General features: G+C 33.5%; 1 non-coding gene and 2 pseudogenes across 1 annotated transcript; all 3 read right to left on the minus strand.

Moving 5' to 3' along the window:
* Nucleotides 1-1,268: 1,268 nt before the first annotated feature.
* Nucleotides 1,269-2,366, minus strand: LOC114492057 (annotated as a pseudogene).
* Nucleotides 2,367-12,100: 9,734 nt separating this feature from the next.
* On the minus strand, nucleotides 12,101-12,230 carry LOC114493661. The gene has a single exon (XR_003684274.1). It is a non-coding gene; the product is annotated as a small nucleolar RNA SNORA31 (small nucleolar RNA).
* A 5,306-nt stretch (nucleotides 12,231-17,536) lies between these two features.
* Nucleotides 17,537-17,641, minus strand: LOC114493496 (annotated as a pseudogene).
* Nucleotides 17,642-18,359: the final 718 nt, after the last annotated feature.

The raw sequence follows: 18,359 nt of genomic DNA on the forward strand, positions 1-18,359 counted from the left end.
CACTTAGTATTTACAAAATTAATGTCTTTATTTTTCCCTTTTATTGACTTTATTGCAGTGACACTGGTTAACAAAATTATATAGGTTTCAGTGCACAGTTCTCCTCCACATCATCTTTAGACTGTATTGTATGTTCACCGCCACAAGCTAAGTCTCCATCCATAACCAATTTTTAAACTCCATTTCCATCTGTTGTACTGCTAGCTTCCCCATGGCAACAAATGGTAACAGTTACTCAACCCAAAAATCTTATTATCATCCTTAAATCCTCCATTTTTATCTCATCCTACATCTCAACCATCATTAAGAATTATCCTTTAGCTTTACTACGCACTTATATCTTGGGTTACATGTTACCACAATCACTGCCAATGACCTTGTTCTTGTGACCATCATCTTTCCATTAGACCACTACAGAAACCTCTAAACTGCTCCTGTTTCCACTTTTGTTCCCCTATTACCTATTTCTCACAATGAATTGGAATAATCCTTTAAAAGTTTGTTATTTTTATTCTTAGCTCAAAACCATACAAAAACATTTTATTACACTGAGTATTATCCAAATTTATTTTTTAAAGATTTTATTTATTTATTTTAGAGAGGGGAAGAGAGGGAGAAAGAGAGGGAGAGAAACACCAATTTGTGGTTGCCTCTTCAGTGCCCCCTACTGAGGACCTGGCCTACAACCCACGCATGTTCCCTGACTGGGAATCAAAACAGTGACCCTTTGGTTCGCAGGCAGGCACTCAATCCACTCAGTCACACCAGCCAGGGCATATTATCCAAATTTGTTATCATGAGATACATTGTTTCCATGTGTGTTCAGTTCTCACTTATAAATTTATTGCTCATTTAATATGTCCAGCCAAACTGTCTGGCTGCTTTTCTAAAAATATATGTCCAGCATGTTTGTGACTCCAGGCCTTTGAACTCGCTAATTATTCTTTCTGAATTTTTTAAAAAATAGACATTATCAGAATTCAATTTCCATTTATTCTACCCAAATATCTGTTAAAAAGACACCTGAAGTATTTAATGCAATACAGTTTTAAATACTATGCCTTCCAAATTTAATACAAAAGCCACATTTGGATTTCCTAGGAGTCCCAAGTGTATCTAGGCACTGTGAAACATTGTTCTGTCTTTTGGTTCTCTACTGGGGATGCACCAGTCATCAGCTTCATGGTTGGCATTGTAATGCTTCTAGGCATCTTTGTTATACACTGGGAGTCTTTCTATTAATCCTGTTGACAGAGTCTTAATGTTGATCACTGCATCTGTCTCATAGCCCTCAAGGGAATACAGCTTCTAGTCTTCTTGGAAGGACTTGCATACAGAGGGGAGATGGGCAGTCCACAGCCAAAACCAGTCAGGGAACTGCTTGGGGCATCTATATGTGAGGTCAGGGTACAATTGAGTACATGTAGTTGAAGAGTGTCAATTTTCCTCAAAGGAACACCACTTCCTCCTTCACTCATCTTCATGGTCAAATCCCCATTTCCTAGTGCTTCAAAGTTGCTCTTATTGCATTCTTGAAAAGCTCAACCACTATGTGATAGAGACTGAGTGGTATATAAACCACCTATATTAGCTGTCCTGGTGATTTGCATTTAGTTCTTCAAACTCTAGTTAAGGTGAGTAAATATAATATAAATCACATAGATGCCTAGCATTTTCATAGCTGCCTTAAATAGCTTCAACTACATTGCAGTTTGGGTTTATGCTTCCCATGTGTTTCCCATGAAATAATCTTCTTTTGTCTCTCCCATCAAACAATGAAGTGTGCTGAGAAAGATTCTGACTGAAATGCATCTCATGAAGAAGTGATCCAAAAAGTACTGAACATTCTGGCTGGGGACAAGACCCACCCCTCCTCCCTCACCCCCAAAGCTCTCCTTGTATTCTATCACACCCTGGACCATACTGGGAATAATGTCATTGTGTCGGTTTCTGATGGGTATCATGGTATCTATAAAGTCATAAATAGTTTTAGAATCTTCAGCACTTTTGTACTTAAAATCAAGAAGCTCCTAAAGACTCTGGATATACCAGGTTTGTACCAATTTAACTGATGACGTCCTGAGAAAATTATCTGGAGAAAGACATTTTTTTTCATTATATTTTCCAGTCTAACGGGCCATTCTTGCTACAGAAACGTAAATGAGGTCCTTTCACAAGTATTCACAGATCCTAAGTCCGGAAACTACTTCGTGGACAGCGGGGGCAGCCGGAGGGAGGGAGTGGTGGGCGGAGAGAAGTGCAAAGAAGTCCACTTGGCCCGGGATGCCACAGTCCGCAGTCCGGAGCCAGGCGGGAGCCTGGGTGCAGGTGAGGCCTCGCTTAGCTGGCGCTGGTGCCGGTGGCATGCGGTCCCGGAGCTCACCGACCGGCAGAAGTGCCTTCCAAACAGCAGCTGAGATCCAGGCCAGAAGAGCTGCAGAAGCCCAGAGCCACGCGGACCAAGTGGCCACTCCCCCCGGGAATGTTCTTTTAAATATTTGTTAGAGCTTTCTCAATACCGCCCTCAGGTTTTAGCTCTTTAATTTCATAGAAAGGTCTTGCATGAATATCCTATCTCAAGTAGCGTACCGTTCTTATCGCTCTTTTTACACTATTTTTATTTTTTGAAGCATTCAAAACAATTTGACATCATATTTAATAAAAGTTAAATTTCCAGGGACATATATAATCTCATAACCCAGAATTCAGGAGAGAGTTCTGGGCTGGGAAATGAAATTTTAATTTACTGTGTGGCTACTTTCTAATTTTTCAACTTTAAAACTTCATTTTAAAACTAAATCATTCTACTGGACTCTATGTATAACAGAAGTCTTATTAACCCCAATACCATATCTATATATACTTTTATATATTAATTTTTACATATGAATAATTTAAAAATTTATATACTTTATATATTTTTTTAAATCGTGGGACTATGAGACTTGAAGTCTGTGAATAGGTGTCTAAATGCTAGTGCAGCATCACTCATTGGCGATGCAACGCTGGGGAAAATTTCTAAACTGGATGTCAGTTTACTGACATTTAAAATAGGACTAAAACATCAACTGTTTCACATTCCTGTTTTAAAATAAGGTTGTAATGTTTGGGGCACAGTGCAAATGGCATCACTTAATGATTACAAATCTACTTATATGCACAGTTTTGATGTCCCTTTCTATGGGTATAATAATAACAGGTGTTTGTGAGAATACTTGGGAGCAACTCTCTTTGTTTCTCTCTCAATTTAGTTCAGTTTTTAAAAAAAATCTTTATTTCTGTCTTTTGGGGGGAATAATATAACTCATTTTCAAAGAAAGCAAATGAAAAAGTTTTGTTTTAAAACACTGAGTTTTGTACATCAGTGTTTACTAAATCAATTAATATTATAATTTTAGCACATGAAAACATTATAAAACTGATTAACAAATATTTTGAATATCACTAGGCAAATTGGTAGAGTAAATGAATTTAAACCCTTATTCTTATTTTCCCATAGCAGTCTTCTCCAGAGACGCTTTTTCCTCTTAGGTTAAAATACAATCACAGCAAGCCATAATCCTTGTTTAGTGTCTGACTCATTCATGTGACTGGTTATTTCAGCTTGAAATACAATTCCATTGACATGGTAACAACAGAACTATAAATGAATAAAAACCATTTTGAGCTTTCCAATACTCTCCTGAGATTTAGGCCTTCCACATTCCATGGAAAGAAAATAAATAGGTTGGCATTAAACATCATTTTTAAAAGTAGTAGTGAATTTCGAAGACTTCTTTGGAGATTGAGTAATGAAATGTCATTGAAAGTAAAAAGAATTGTTTTTTTCTTGTTGAATTAATGAAAACTTTTATTTTCTTAACAGGAAGCTATCAAATACACTGCAGGTTTGCATCTAACATCTCAGATTGATGGAATTTAGTTACTTTATATTTGTAAAGAAGGTCAGTTTGAAATTAACTTTTTCACTATTAAATTATTTATCACTTTAACCAGACATGCAATTTTTCAGACATTTCAGTTCAAAATAGTATGATTTTTATGATAAAAATCATGTATCATACACACAAAAATAAACAATGGAAGGTGAGCAGACATAACTTGGTAAATGTGCCAGCTGCATTCTTTCTGATGAAATTCAATCATCTTTGTACACTGCAAAATTTTCGGTGTTATCAATTTGTTTTTAAAGAAACAACCTCCAAAGCTTTTCAATTAAAGAAGAGCAGGTCTAATTAACTATTGTAACAGTGCACTGGTATTAATAGGATTCACATGTTTTCAGCAATTCAGTTTGCATTCCACTAAAGTGGCTAAAACTTCACTTTATTTTCACGGCGACCCGACCCCACCAGGTGAGTTTAATGTACATTTGAGTTTAATGAGTATTTCACATTGCATATGTAATAAATTTATCTTAGTTCATTTATTTTTTAATTTATCTACGGCAATATATAATAGATATTTGGACTATATAGAGAAAAACGGCAAAAATGATATGGTAATCAAAAACCAATAATTGCAATGTAAGTCACTTTGACCATTTTCAAATCTAGTTGAATGTCTCTCCACTGGAAAAGTTAGGGAGGGAAACTGGATGACATATCTAAAGTCAACTATTGAAAACAAAATTATTGTATGCTTGCCACTTTTTAATTACCACAGATCTGACAATTTATGTCCATTATTAAAACTTTCTATTAATAACTCATATAATTTCAAAAAATTAGTATTTAAAATGCTTTAAACCTAATGTAGGTTCTAGGTATAAGACATTTCTATGTTATTGTATACACATGTCATTTTATTTTCTCAGCATAAAAATGTATGGTGTGCGTTCTTTTGTTGTGGTTGTTTTAATCTGTAGAAGACCATTCTGTGTGGCATGGGCCCAGTTCCCAGTGGAAAGCAAGGTCCAATGCACAGGACCCACATCCATGGATAGGTTCTCCTGTGGGGAATCAGGCCTGCATTACACCTAGACTGCTATGAGACTTGCTTTTGCCAAAACTCCCTCACCCTGAATTGAGGCAGCAAATGTTTACTGCAAAGTAACTTCCTAAAATCCATGCTAAACCTTCCAAGGATGAGTGTAACCAGTTCAACTACTTTTCCCTTTTCATTTGCAAATATCCCTCTTCTGTTATGTGATTATGGGCATCATCTCCTTTGTTTTCCGTAAAAGGTAACCACCTAAAGTGAACCGGTATATAGTAAATGAGGACCATCATGTAATGTGCCCAAAAAAGAAATAAAGGCCTGTCATGGTGGAGGCTGCGGCTTTTGCTCCCCTTGAGAGAAAAGCCATGCTCACCCTTTTCTTCCACAGGACTTGGTAGTCCATGTGAATATCTCGTGTTTCATCCACAAGGCAGTGGACCCCACAAGCTGGGGTCCGCATCATTAATCCTGACCTGAGGAGTGCTTATTGATTTTAAAGAGAGTGAAAGGGAGGGAGGGAAAAAGAGGGAGAGAAACATCGAGATGAAAGAGAAACATTGATTGCTTGCCTCTTGTACACACCCTGAGAGGGGACTGAACACACAGCCCAGGCATGTGTCCAGACTGCAAACCGATTCTGTGATTTTTCAGTCTATGGGACTACATTCCAACCAACTGTGCCACATAGGCCAGGGCTGTATGTTGTCTTCTCATAACAGTAAATTGTAATCCTTGCAAATTGATAATGTAGGACACACTAAGATTTTCTAAAAAGTGTAAAGTGGATCTGGTGAAAGTATAAACTTATAAATATACCCTTTTGTAGGCTACAGCTGATTTATAGATGGACAAGGGAAAAAAACTCCTCATCGCTGAAGAGGTCTGGATGTCTGGTTTTGACCCTTGACCATAATAAGACAGTGGGACTTATGGTATGCTTTATGAAGTCTTAAATTCCCCTAGCAACCCTCTGGGTCACTTTGTTTATTAATGGTTTTTATCTGACATAACAGCTTAGGTAGCCTGGCTTGCCTATGTGGTTAGAAGGGCATGAAACTCCTGGGAATTTCTGCTTTGAGCTCTTCTGAAGCCAATATTCCTAGCACAGATCTCTGTGGTTCAACTCAGAAGCAAAGTAAGATCTCTTTGCAACTAAGGGCCCTAGGGAACTTATCCCTGGAAGGAATAAATTTTACAAATTCAGTGGAATAATTCATCAAATTTACATGAGAAATGTCACTAGAGAAGCTGAATTTATAGAGAAGATTATTTACCTACAAAGAAATCTACACTACCTGTTTTTATAAATAACAAAAGTGCACCTTGAGATTGTTTAAAACCTGGAGTAAGTGATGTTAAGGGACAACTGGGCTCAGATATCCCCTTGTTACCTAAATGAAAATGTGTCCTTGTTGATTATGATGGTCAAAACGTGAAAACCTGTTTCCTCTCCAGGAAACACAGTTTATTCATGAAAGTTATTCTTCACTGGAAGCTTAAACATTGAATATACTAAAAGAACTGTCAGCCTGTAAGAACTGAGCATTTCCTGACTTGTACAATCCCAGCCTAGCACAGGTTAACTTGCTGCTGGGTAGAACATCCTAGAGCAAGGAGTCAGGGAGAGCTTTGCTAAGGTGGACTGCATGTGCTCCACTATTGGTTAAGTGTCTAAATCTTCAGAAAATCACACCATACACTAAGTGTGTGGGTGGGTTCTCTTCTCATGCATTTGCATTGCACATGAAAAGGTGCAGTGACATTCAAAATGTTATGCCAGGTACCATATTTCTTAAACTTGGCCTATTATATGATGAAAGAACTGTGGAGGCAGCTTGGGAAAAGGAAATGAGTCCAATTATTTTTGTACCTATGTTTTATTTTGCCCCTTTAAATTTTACGTAATTATAAACAATACTTTTTCTAGAGGATGTGTTCCAGAGGTGAAGCTTGGATGGAGTTTGGTCACATAGACACAAGTTAAAACCAACTCAAAACTTATCAATGTTTACATATACACTTCTCAGAGATATTGAGGATAGCCATGAGACTCATTCTTTATACATCTTGACATTCTCTGGAGGTGTTAGTTGTTCTAGAAACATTTACTTGACCCTCTCATCAAAATTAGTAATTCTCCATCCCTAAGTTCTACATCTCCATTCACTGCTAAAACATAAAAACTGTAAGATTATAGTCTGTTCAGCTCTCAGGAGGCAAAAATATTGGGAGGGGATAGTTATTACCAATAAGTTTCATGTGTTATCGTTGTAATGTAAACAGTCCTATGGTGTGACTAAAGAAAATGAATGGTTTAAATAATTTCTTCAATAAAAGCAAGATTATTATAAAATATACCAAATAATTTTCAGTAAGTATATCCAAAGCTACATTATTGAGAAAAATTTTAGGAGAAAGCACAGTTCAATATGACACTTCTTAGTAGCAAAAAAGAAATATTTTTTAAACAACAAATAAAATTAGAAGCTTTTATTTAATATATCCATATTATTGAACAAAATGAGAAAGTGCTGTGTGTACCATGTGACAAATTTAGTAAGTAGATTATTAAATCTAGTTTAAAACATACTTTTGCTCCATAATGTCAGCCAGAAGCAATATTTTCATGCTCACTATTTTTGTGTTGAAACACGCTTTTAGCCTTAGGGAGGTCATTTATTGTGATTTATACTAGTCTAGCTTGCTTTTTTTAAATAAAGTACATTATTCAGTTTTTTGTACTCTTATAAATAACAGCTAAGCAAGTGAATATTTAAATGAAAAAATATGTGTAGTATAAATGTGGTGTTATTTATTTTTTAACATAACATATTTACATATAACATATATTTAATTACTGTACATAGTATAAATTTACTCATTTTGAAATTTGTTAAATATATTAATGTGCCAAATTAAAAACTAAGATAATTCCTTAAATTTGGCATTATAGTCTATATTTCCAGTCATTTCCTTCAAAAAATATGTTTTTTAGGTCAGGCTAAAATGGAGAAGCTTTGCTCATTGGATGCTGTTTGCTTCCAGGCCGAGGGAAGAATCCTCCTTCAGGTGCCACTGTGACCTGAGTGGCACACAAAAAAGGCCACCTCTCAGATGGACTCCCAATTCAGCCTTTGGAACATTAGGGCATTAATCTATTTTTATTCTTCTCATACATGCATAATGAATTAAAAGCAGATTATGGATTTTTTTCATTAATCTTGCTTTCCTTTTCCATAACATGGGTATTTCTTAGTTCAGTGCTTTGGCTATGAAAATTATTTAACCATCTTTTTAAGTACAATCTGTTATCTACCACATTCAAGCACACCCATCAACATCATCAGTGTATAGAGTTTCAGGAATTACTGAGCTCCCAGGCTCTGTAAAAAGTTCATGTTCAGCTTTGTTATTTTGTATAGTTGAGTTTCTGCTTAATCTCTACAATTTAAATTTAGTAGTCTGCAGTGTTCTAGTGAATTTATTACTCCTGGAATTGCTTTATTTCTTCTTTGTCTTTGCTTCCTTTGGCAGTTTGTATTGTTATTTTGATTTTGGTTTTGTTTGTTTTGTGTTTCTTTTTTCCTTTTAGCCATAGAGTCCGTGTTCTTTCTTTCTTCCCTACAAGATATGCTACTTTAGTTTTATTCAACTCTGTTAAAAATCTCTTCCTGGCCCTGGCTGGTGTGGCTCAGTGGATTGAGCGCCTGCCTGTGAACCAAGGGTCACCATTTTGATTCCCAGTCAGGGCACATGCCTGGGTTGTGCCAGGTCCTTGGTGGGGGACATGAGAGAGGCAATCACATATTGGTGTTTCCCTCCCTCTCTTTCTTCCTTCCTTCCCCTCTCTCTAAAATAAATAAATAAATAAATAAATAAATAAATAAATATTTTAAAAAAAATCTTTCTGAAATCAGCCATATTGTTACCCAATGCATACATCTTTATTTTTAATCACATGACTTATGTACACATATTGCCTCAATCTATTTGTAATTTCAACACTGCAGGAAAAATGTTAGGGAAATTGTCTTCTAAGGCCAACGATTTCTCCCTAGAATCATATATATCTTTTTGGTTTGAATTGTGTTCATATATGTGTTCTTCAGATATCGCTTCTGCTTCAACCATCTTTGACTTCATCTGTGAAGGAAATAAAGAAAATAAGGCAGTTTTGTTCAAAGACATATGTTGGTGTGTCAGTAAATAGCAGATTATCAGAAGAGTACTCTTGCTCCCAGCTATCACACAGCACTGCACAGCTCGTTATAACAGATAAATTTGTGTTCTCCCAGATTGTTAGGCACATTTGAAAGAGGCTTTGGAATTTGCCATTCTGATTACTGAAAAACAGAGTATGAGATAGTAAATTAATATATAGTCAGTCATTTCACAAGTATTTATTGTTTTTCAAAAACTATTTTTAAATATGGCCATTGGACAAAGCTGCCGCAGGCTTTAATATTCTCAATATGATATTCTTTGACTACTAATTCTCTGAAAATATTTTTTTGGCAAACTACTGCAGAAATTGATTTTATTAACATTTTTCTTGACTTAATGGAGATTTTTAAGAAGTTTATAGTGTAATTAATAGCAGGAACTGATAAGAGTCATCATTATCAATCTCTTGCATATTTTGCTCAAAAGAATTTAAATGTATCCAATGGTCATATTTCAGTAAGTATCTTATATATTTATGTCCTTATATTATTTCTTTCATATCAGAGAATAGGTATTTTATGTGCATTCTCACTGTTGCCCCTGGATAAATGTGTGTGGGTTTAATGTTTTATTAAATTCTATGTTTTCCATGGTATTATGAAATAAATGTGCATTATCCTGGCTATTTCTAAATAATATTTGGGATGCTAAAGAAAGTCAAAGAATGTATTTCAAGAAATATAAAAGTTTTTAATTGTATACATGGTTTTAATAATAAACTGGTTTGAAGATAAATGAAAATTAAAAAAGGTAATTTAAAAATGCCATAAATTACTATTAGAAAGGCATGTGACTCTTTTTTCATAATGAGGTGTTTTTCACAGTATCATAATTTTCTGCTTATTCCCATGTCTCATTTATTGCTTTCTAAACTCCTTAAATTAAAATTTAAAAAGCTTTATTTGTAAACCAAACACTTTAGAAATAACACATTGACCAGAATATGTTAGAAGCACAAGTATTTTTTAAATAAATTGAATAAATAGACAATTGATTTTATCATCAATAACAATATGGCAAAAGTGAATTTTTAAAAACTGATTTTCATTATGATGTATAGTGTTATAAATTAAATGGCTTAACTTCTTTTTGTTGGTGGGTCTTAGAGGGGTATTCCAGCCATAAACCATCTGACTACTGCAAATATGAGAACAATCTGGAATGGGTAAGGAAATACACCTCCATGGTTCCATACAATGTTTGATGTTGATACATTAGTAAACTGGGTGCTCTGAGACATTAGGGACATTTGTGTACCTAACCCATTAAGGTGGACAAAAGTTATACTTGCAGGATCACAGACATATTTCCTTGTGCCTCTAAGGATTGGACCTGATATTTATCTCAAGAAATAATTTACTTTTGGAGGTAGTTATATGACACCATTATTCTATTCCTACATCACAATATGCTTCCTACTTCTATTAGGTTTTTCTCCCAAATATAAAAATCAGCTCCCAGAAAAATACATGAATACTTCCATACCATACATGTCATGATGCTCAGTTGTATCCATGATATAACATGTAACTCCATGGAATATACACTTTAATTCCATCCCCTCAGTCACCATTTCTCAAACTTGATGAACCCCTTAACACCTCCCAGATGGATTAGACAATTGGGTGCCTCGGGTTTACAGCTCTTACCATTGCTGGGGCTCTTCACTACACTTCACTTGGCAATTTCTTTTTCTAGTCCTTAATGACCCAGATCAAAATTGATTTTCCTCAAATAAACACTCAAATAACTGCATGAAAGTAAATTATGGGACTCTCTCATCTTGTTCCTATCGCATTTGCCTCACACCTATAACACTGGACCTCCTGTGAGGCTAAGGAATTGTCTGAAACTGTCACTTTGCACTGCACTCTGAGACCTACAAGACAAAGAAAGACTTTATGTTCATAAGCTTCAAAGTCCATACCTAGACTAATGAGACATTTAAAAACTAACAGATAAATAAAGACAAGTTTTCAAAAAGGCCATAAATGATTTTTGTCCTATTTTAGCATCTATTAAATATTTGTAAGCTGACAGTGGTTATAAATTGTTTTTATCTCATCTATAGTACTAAAGAGATCATTCATTAAAATTAGTGACTATATGATCTACTTTTGACCTAGTTATAATTTATATGAATGAGAAAATTAAAATATATATTCATTAAAATATTAAAAAGTTAACATTTGAAATAAAAAATGTTTATTTTTTGTAGCTCTGTTACGGAGCCTATCAAATCTATACATTATTGTCCTCCTGTTCAACTTTCAACATCTTATAAATTAATTTTTATTTTACAATTATTAAAATTACTGTTGTAGAAAGACTGTATTCTATGAAGTGGAAGTTTGGTAAATGTAATTTCCTCAGACATATTCTTTAATCAATATTCTTTCAAATATCTTATACTCATTAATAAAACACCTAATAAAATAAGTCATAACTGAGAAATATATGCCTTAGGGGGAAGTATAGTAAACTTAGATTTTTTGTGAACTTATGAGAATCTTAATATTTTCATTTTCATTAAAAAACAAAACATTAAAGTCAAGTACTAATCAAAGAACATATATTGAAAACATTTAAAATAATGAGTATTTTACAAATAATTCATGTGTACCATTGCTTCTTTCCTAGACATATTTTAATATCATGTTTTGATGTTTTTAAAATTTTATTTTGAAATACTTTTAGATTTACTGAAAGAATTCTTGCACACCCTTTAATTGGCTTGCCCTAATCTTAACCTCTTACAAAACCAGGGTATATTTATCAAAATGAAGACCTTAACTTTTATATAATATTCACTAAACTGCAGACTTTGATTTGATTATGCAATGAATGTCTTTTTTTCTGCTCCAGAACACAATCCATGTTCATCACATCTTTTAAATCTTCTCTAACCTTTTTTGTTGTTGTTCCTTTTTTCTGCAGATATAGTCCCCTATTCAATGTGGGTTCCACAAAGACAGACAAAAAATGCAGGGATTTTTTTTCCTTCCCACCCTAGTGCAAACCAAAAGAACAATATTACATTGTTCAGGGTCTATCAGTGGATGCAAAAGTGTTCTCTAATCTTTCACAGTCTCAGTCTTTCCTTGATCACCATGACTTTGACATTTTTAGTGAGTTAGGTCTTTTGTAGGGTGTTTTTCCATTTTTGTTTACATGACAATGCCTCATAATTAATAAAAGTACTTTTCAAGATAGGTTTGTAAGTACATTTTGCTTTATTACTCATTTATCCATTATTTTTTTATATAAATGTTTACAGGGTCAGGTACAAATAACACACTCTGTTTATTACATGGTCTTTTATTACAAAATCATAAGCATGTTATCTTATAACATAAATATCACACTCAAGCACACCATATACCATTTTAGGTGGAATGTTCAAATTAAAAGTATAAATTATTACACCCTTATTATTACCCTCCCAACCCCACTCAAGGAGGCCTTTCTTCTGCAGGACCCTGTGTATTCAAAGCCACCACATGTTTGTGTGGAACGTCCACTGAATAATACTGGAGGCTCCATGTATCTTTCAGTACTGCATTTATTTTTCACGTGTTCAGAACACAAAAATACTTGTATTATGAAAGTTTGATTTACTTGAATTACTAATCAACCTGAGGAAAATTCTCACTTGTACAGATATATTATGTTTTAACAGACTACTTGTTTCCATGACAATGACAACTTTCATAATAGATTTTTGTAGAATACCTCTGAATATGACTTCACCTTGTAAGAGCCTCTAATCTATACATCACAGACATCCAAAACAAAAGATTGCAGAATGCAATGCCAAAATTCAGTATTAAATCCCCACAATTGGCTTTACCTTTCCAGGGCCTGGTTGCAGAAATTTCTAGGTTTCCATTTTGTATCTTTTTTCTAGTTAGTTCCATTCTCCTTCTTTACAAATCTGACTTGCTGTAATTGAAAATCTCAAAACTGTAAAAAGTACATATAGGAAGTACTTTTTATATAAAATAGTGCATAAAAGAAATTCAGATTTGGGGGAAGGATGAAAAGGGTTCATAAATTCCTCAGAAAACTATAAGACCAAACATTTCATGGTAAAATGCATTAAGAAAAAAATGATTATATTACTTTCCATCTTTAGGCAATATGCATTAAAATGTTAAATAGATTTATGAAATAAACATCAGTGAAGTCTTCCTATCCTTCCTCTTTTTATCAATGGGTATGTACTTTATAAATTTTATATGGCAGTCTTAGCATTAAAAATATGCAAGATTATGGCATTATAAAAGCTTAATTTTTCTTAAAACCCTAATATTCTATTATTACATGAAGTTTTGTAAATAGCTAATAGATAACTTGAACTAGAAAGTGGTAAAAAATAAAGTCTATTTCTATTCATTTTTATGTCTATGGATGAATGAAAAATTATATACATATTAAAAGATTTTTAATACAATGTTTTAAATATTAAATGTATTGGCTTTCCAAAATAAAAAGATACATATGCTTTTGTTTCCATTTCTTTTTCCAAGGCATGGAAACTCAAATGAATGATTAGATTTTTCATAGAATTCTGCAGTACATGTAAAATAGGTACTATAATAGAAATTACTAGACTTCATGTTCAGTACAATAGCAATTACCGCTAATTATTATCACTTTGAGCACCTACTTTTCAATACTTTTTCAGGTAGTTTTGACACCTACTCTGTATACAAATCTGAAATGTGTTTGCATTTGGTCAGTCATTCTTACATAAACTTCTCATTATAAAACATAAATCCTTAATCTTTATCTAATTGATGATACAAACTTAAAATTTGTGGTGTGTTTTGTTACATAATATGATATAATTTCAACAATTTTAAAGTTACTTCTAGATCCAGAGTCCTGATCAAATCCAAATGCCCCTAAAAATAGATGCATCCTGATCAGTGGCATTCAAAACAAAACAAAACAACAACAACAAAGTTACCTTACAAGAAGTTAATATTGTATGCTTAGGCTAATTTTTAAAACAGAACAATTTATTTATAATTGATCTTTCTCCTCTTTACGTATTCATCTTAGTACCACTCTGTCCTGGGTTTAGTGATCATAAGTTTTTACTTCAGAAAATATATCTGTCCAATAGTGTTTATATCTAAAATTACTTCCTTCCCACACATTAAATCCTAAAAACTATGACCCATCCTTTATGCTTTCTACAGATGCTCAAATTGTCACTCAGACCATATTCAATATATTCGACAAGTTTGTGTGTTGTTATCTACCCAGATTTTTATTAAAATCAGATTTTAACCCACAAATGAATTCACAAATTCTCCTAATGGGGGAAGATAGTTGGGATCATGTATATTTCTCAATGATTCCTTTTTTTCTTTATGGCTCTGATCTCAGTCTGCTTTTTCTTTCTTCCTTTTTTATTGTTGTTCAATTACAGTTGTTTCAATTTTCCTCCCATTGTTCTCTCCTGCCCCTCCCCCTCTGCTGCCTCAGTCAATCCCTGTCCTATTGTCCGTTACTATAGGTCCTTCATACATGTCCTTTGACTGGACCCTTTTCCCTCTTTCCCTCATTACCCCTCTTCCCCATTCCCTCTAGTCAGTCAATATTCTCATTTCTATTCGGACCAAATAAATCTTTTGCCTTTTACCAATGATACATAAATTAAAATTCCTACAATTGAGATGTGTTTTTAAGATAATAGGTCTTGCAGTCTACTTTTTCAAAAGTGCTTATAAGAATATTTATCATGCATAAATTTATATTCCATTTATAGACTAACTAAATTATTAAAAATAAAGTTTTTCCTTGTGCTAATTTAATTTCCAGCATTTCTTCACAATGACTTTAATTCTATTGCATTTTTCTACTTAAATTATGCACTTGCACTCATTTAATTTTATTCACCTCATTCAAAATAGCAGTTTTTATTTTATAAATCTTAAAAAATATCAGTTAAAGAGCCAAACTCTGATATTGCAATGTTTACTTGTAGTTCCTTCTGTTTACACTCTAGATTCAGTTACTTATATACTTATATATTAGAATTCTTATGGTACAATTATCTCAGCAGGAGGTGAAATTTATTTTATTTAATTTTTGCCCGTGATGAGAAGAACAAAGATATTTTTGACATGTCAGAAGCTCCTTATTTAAGCTGGAAATAAAACACTAAAACAATGAAAATAATCCTACTCTACTAGTCTGAAAAACTTTTTTAAAAACGTAATATAGTAGATTAGAAAAAACTTTTTTATAAGTAAAACTATGCAAGTATATGTATTTCTCACTGATTAAAACAAACACTAACATTTTTCTTTCATTTTTATTGTTTTGTTTTTTTACAATTAACATTTAGTCCCCTTATACCTCCTCCCCCCACCATCCATGTATTCAATCCTTTAGATCAAAGTTCTTCCTCAGAACAAAACTTCATGTTTTCTATTTCTACTTTCTCTTGAATTTACTCCAGGTAAAGTTTATTCTCATCACTCCACTGGAAGCTTCCTTGTCAAGACCATCAGTGGCTACTGGGGATGAAAGCCAATAGTCAATCCTCTGGCCTCATCTGATTTGATTTAATAGTATTCAGTACAGTTCATAGTTCTTTCCTTGACACACTTTTTCTTCTGGATGCCCTAGATCCTCCTCTATTCCTAACTCTATGCCCCCCTCAGTTTTCTTTGCTAGTTCATTAGCATCAACCTGATGCCTGAATTTAGGAATGCTGGTGTCATGGGTCAGTTCTTATATAGCTTTATATTTTTTTATTTATGGACATTTACATAATTTCTCATCCAATTCCATGGCTTTGAATAGTGTCACTGTGCTAATATATTTCACTTGTACATCACTAGCCCACCTTTCCCTCATTTATACATCAAAGTCTTCTTTATTTAACTTAGGGGCCAAATGCAGCTTCTTATTTGCTTTCCCTCAGACCTGTTTGTACCAGTTGTCATCAGTCTCATCTTCCCAAGTTGTCAGGGGCAAACATTTTTCCTTCTAGCAGCATGTTTATTTCATGAACACATCCTGCCAGTCCTATTTTCAAAATATATTCTTAACCCAGTCAGTTCCTACCATCCCCACTGCTAACTTACCATCCTGAGCCATTACCATCTTTCACTAAAGTAAAGCAAATACTATGTCTGGCTTCCATGCATCTTCCTTTACTTTCAGTTTTCAACACAGCAGATTAATGTTCAAGGTAGAATTACCAAATTACATCATGGTACTGCTTGCTCAATACCTTCAAATACCTAACTATGATTTAAAATCTGCATGGTATGGTATAATTCATTCTTGATGTTTGACTGCTGACAAACTTTGATTTCCACCCTCCTTTCTAGCCATTTGCTCCACATCTGGGCAAACTGATAAGAGAGCTGGTATGCTCTCTCCCTAGCACAGGCAGGAAGTTCAAGCCATGTAAGCCCCACCTTCATGCACAGGAATGCTTGCCTCATCCCTGCTCTTTAAACACCATAAAAACCAAACCATTTGTTCCGTCCTGCTCTCTCAAGGGACTTTCAATTCCACTTGGGAGCACACCCTGCTCTCCCCAGAAGGCTACACGATGTTGAATAATGAATTTATACTTAATTGCCATGTGTGTAGCATCACCAGTTCAACATCTGAAACAAAATTCTGTGTCAGTCTATCCCACTGACACAGAGTAACCACAACATCTGGTCACATATTACTTTTCTGCTGTCATTGTCTAATGCCCTACACTTCATTAACTTCACTACAATTCATCGGATTTTTTGTTACTCCTATTTCACATTGAGTAAAATTGTTTCCAAGTTTCCATCCACATGGTCTCCACTCACACTAGAACTTTACTTTCCCAGATATCCACATGGCTAACTGCATCATACCTAAAATCAATTTCTGAGACAGGCATTTCTTAAGAAACCTTTATATTCCACAGCACCTATTAACATCTAAAATAATTGACACTGCTTACTTAGTTTAGCATTGGTAAGTCTATGAGGGCAGACATTTTCACTGATTATGTTCACTTCTTTATTTATAGCTCCTAGAATAGTATATTGTACATACAATAGGTGGTAATATTGGTTGAATGAATAGATGTTTATTGGTGATAGGAGTATATTCATTCAAAATGAACACACTTTATTCAGATAATTTCTGTAAAAATAAAAGTACCAAAGTTTCATGGAACTATTTGTAACTTCCCAAGTAATCAAATAAACATTATTTTTTTCATTTTAGTCACTAATAAAGAATGATTAGGAGTAACAAAAATACTGAATCCAATAAAATTCAATGAAATAATTGCTCTTGTACTTTACAGGTGGAAAAGAATGTTAATATCATTCTTTTGGGCAGAAATTTAGAAATACAGTAATAACTATAATTTTTTATGTATTTCAAAAAAGTAATTTTATTAAACTGATAAGAATAGATACTACATTTGATCTTAGCCAAAAGGCTGAGAAGCAATCAAAAAAGTAATTTTTATTTCAAATGTCTTTTATTAAACAATATAGCAAAATTATGGAAGTAAAAAGCTTATGTTGAAAGAAAAATTCAATAACAAAAATGATAAAGATACAGCTCCAAATACAAAAGATAAAATAAAAACATGTTTTTTTCTAAGGTCACACTGATGATCGTTTGAAGTGAGGATGCAAAGACTGGTCTTAATAGAAGAAAACAGACAGAAAATAATTATCCATAGCCTGAAGAGTGTTTATTATAGAAAAGAGAAATAATTTTAAGCATCAAAATTCTAAGTACTATCTATGCTATACTTTTAATTAAATAAAAACATTACATTATATTATTTTATTAATGTAATTATTTTGAAGAAACAAAAGAAATATGAAAATTAGGAAAATGACATTTTCTGAACAAAAATAACAGAACATATTGAGTGCTTACTATGCCAGGCACAGTGCTAAAAATGTAAATGAATTATTTAAATGTATTCTTAGAGTGGCTAGAAAATCATAAAAGTTTCAACATGGTTAGTTTACCATTCTCCTCAATGACATCAATACTGTTATTATAATCATATATATCCATGTTAAAAACTTTATGAATATAACAAAGAACCAAGATAATAAACACAATTACAAAATTAAGTATCAAATAAATCCAAATGTTTAGAGTAGAAAAATCCTATTTCCTTTGTAACAATGCTGATCAAACTCACAATG

Source organism: Phyllostomus discolor, chromosome 1 (assembly GCF_004126475.2).
Source record: "Phyllostomus discolor isolate MPI-MPIP mPhyDis1 chromosome 1, mPhyDis1.pri.v3, whole genome shotgun sequence".
Taxonomy (NCBI): Eukaryota; Metazoa; Chordata; class Mammalia; order Chiroptera; family Phyllostomidae; genus Phyllostomus; species Phyllostomus discolor.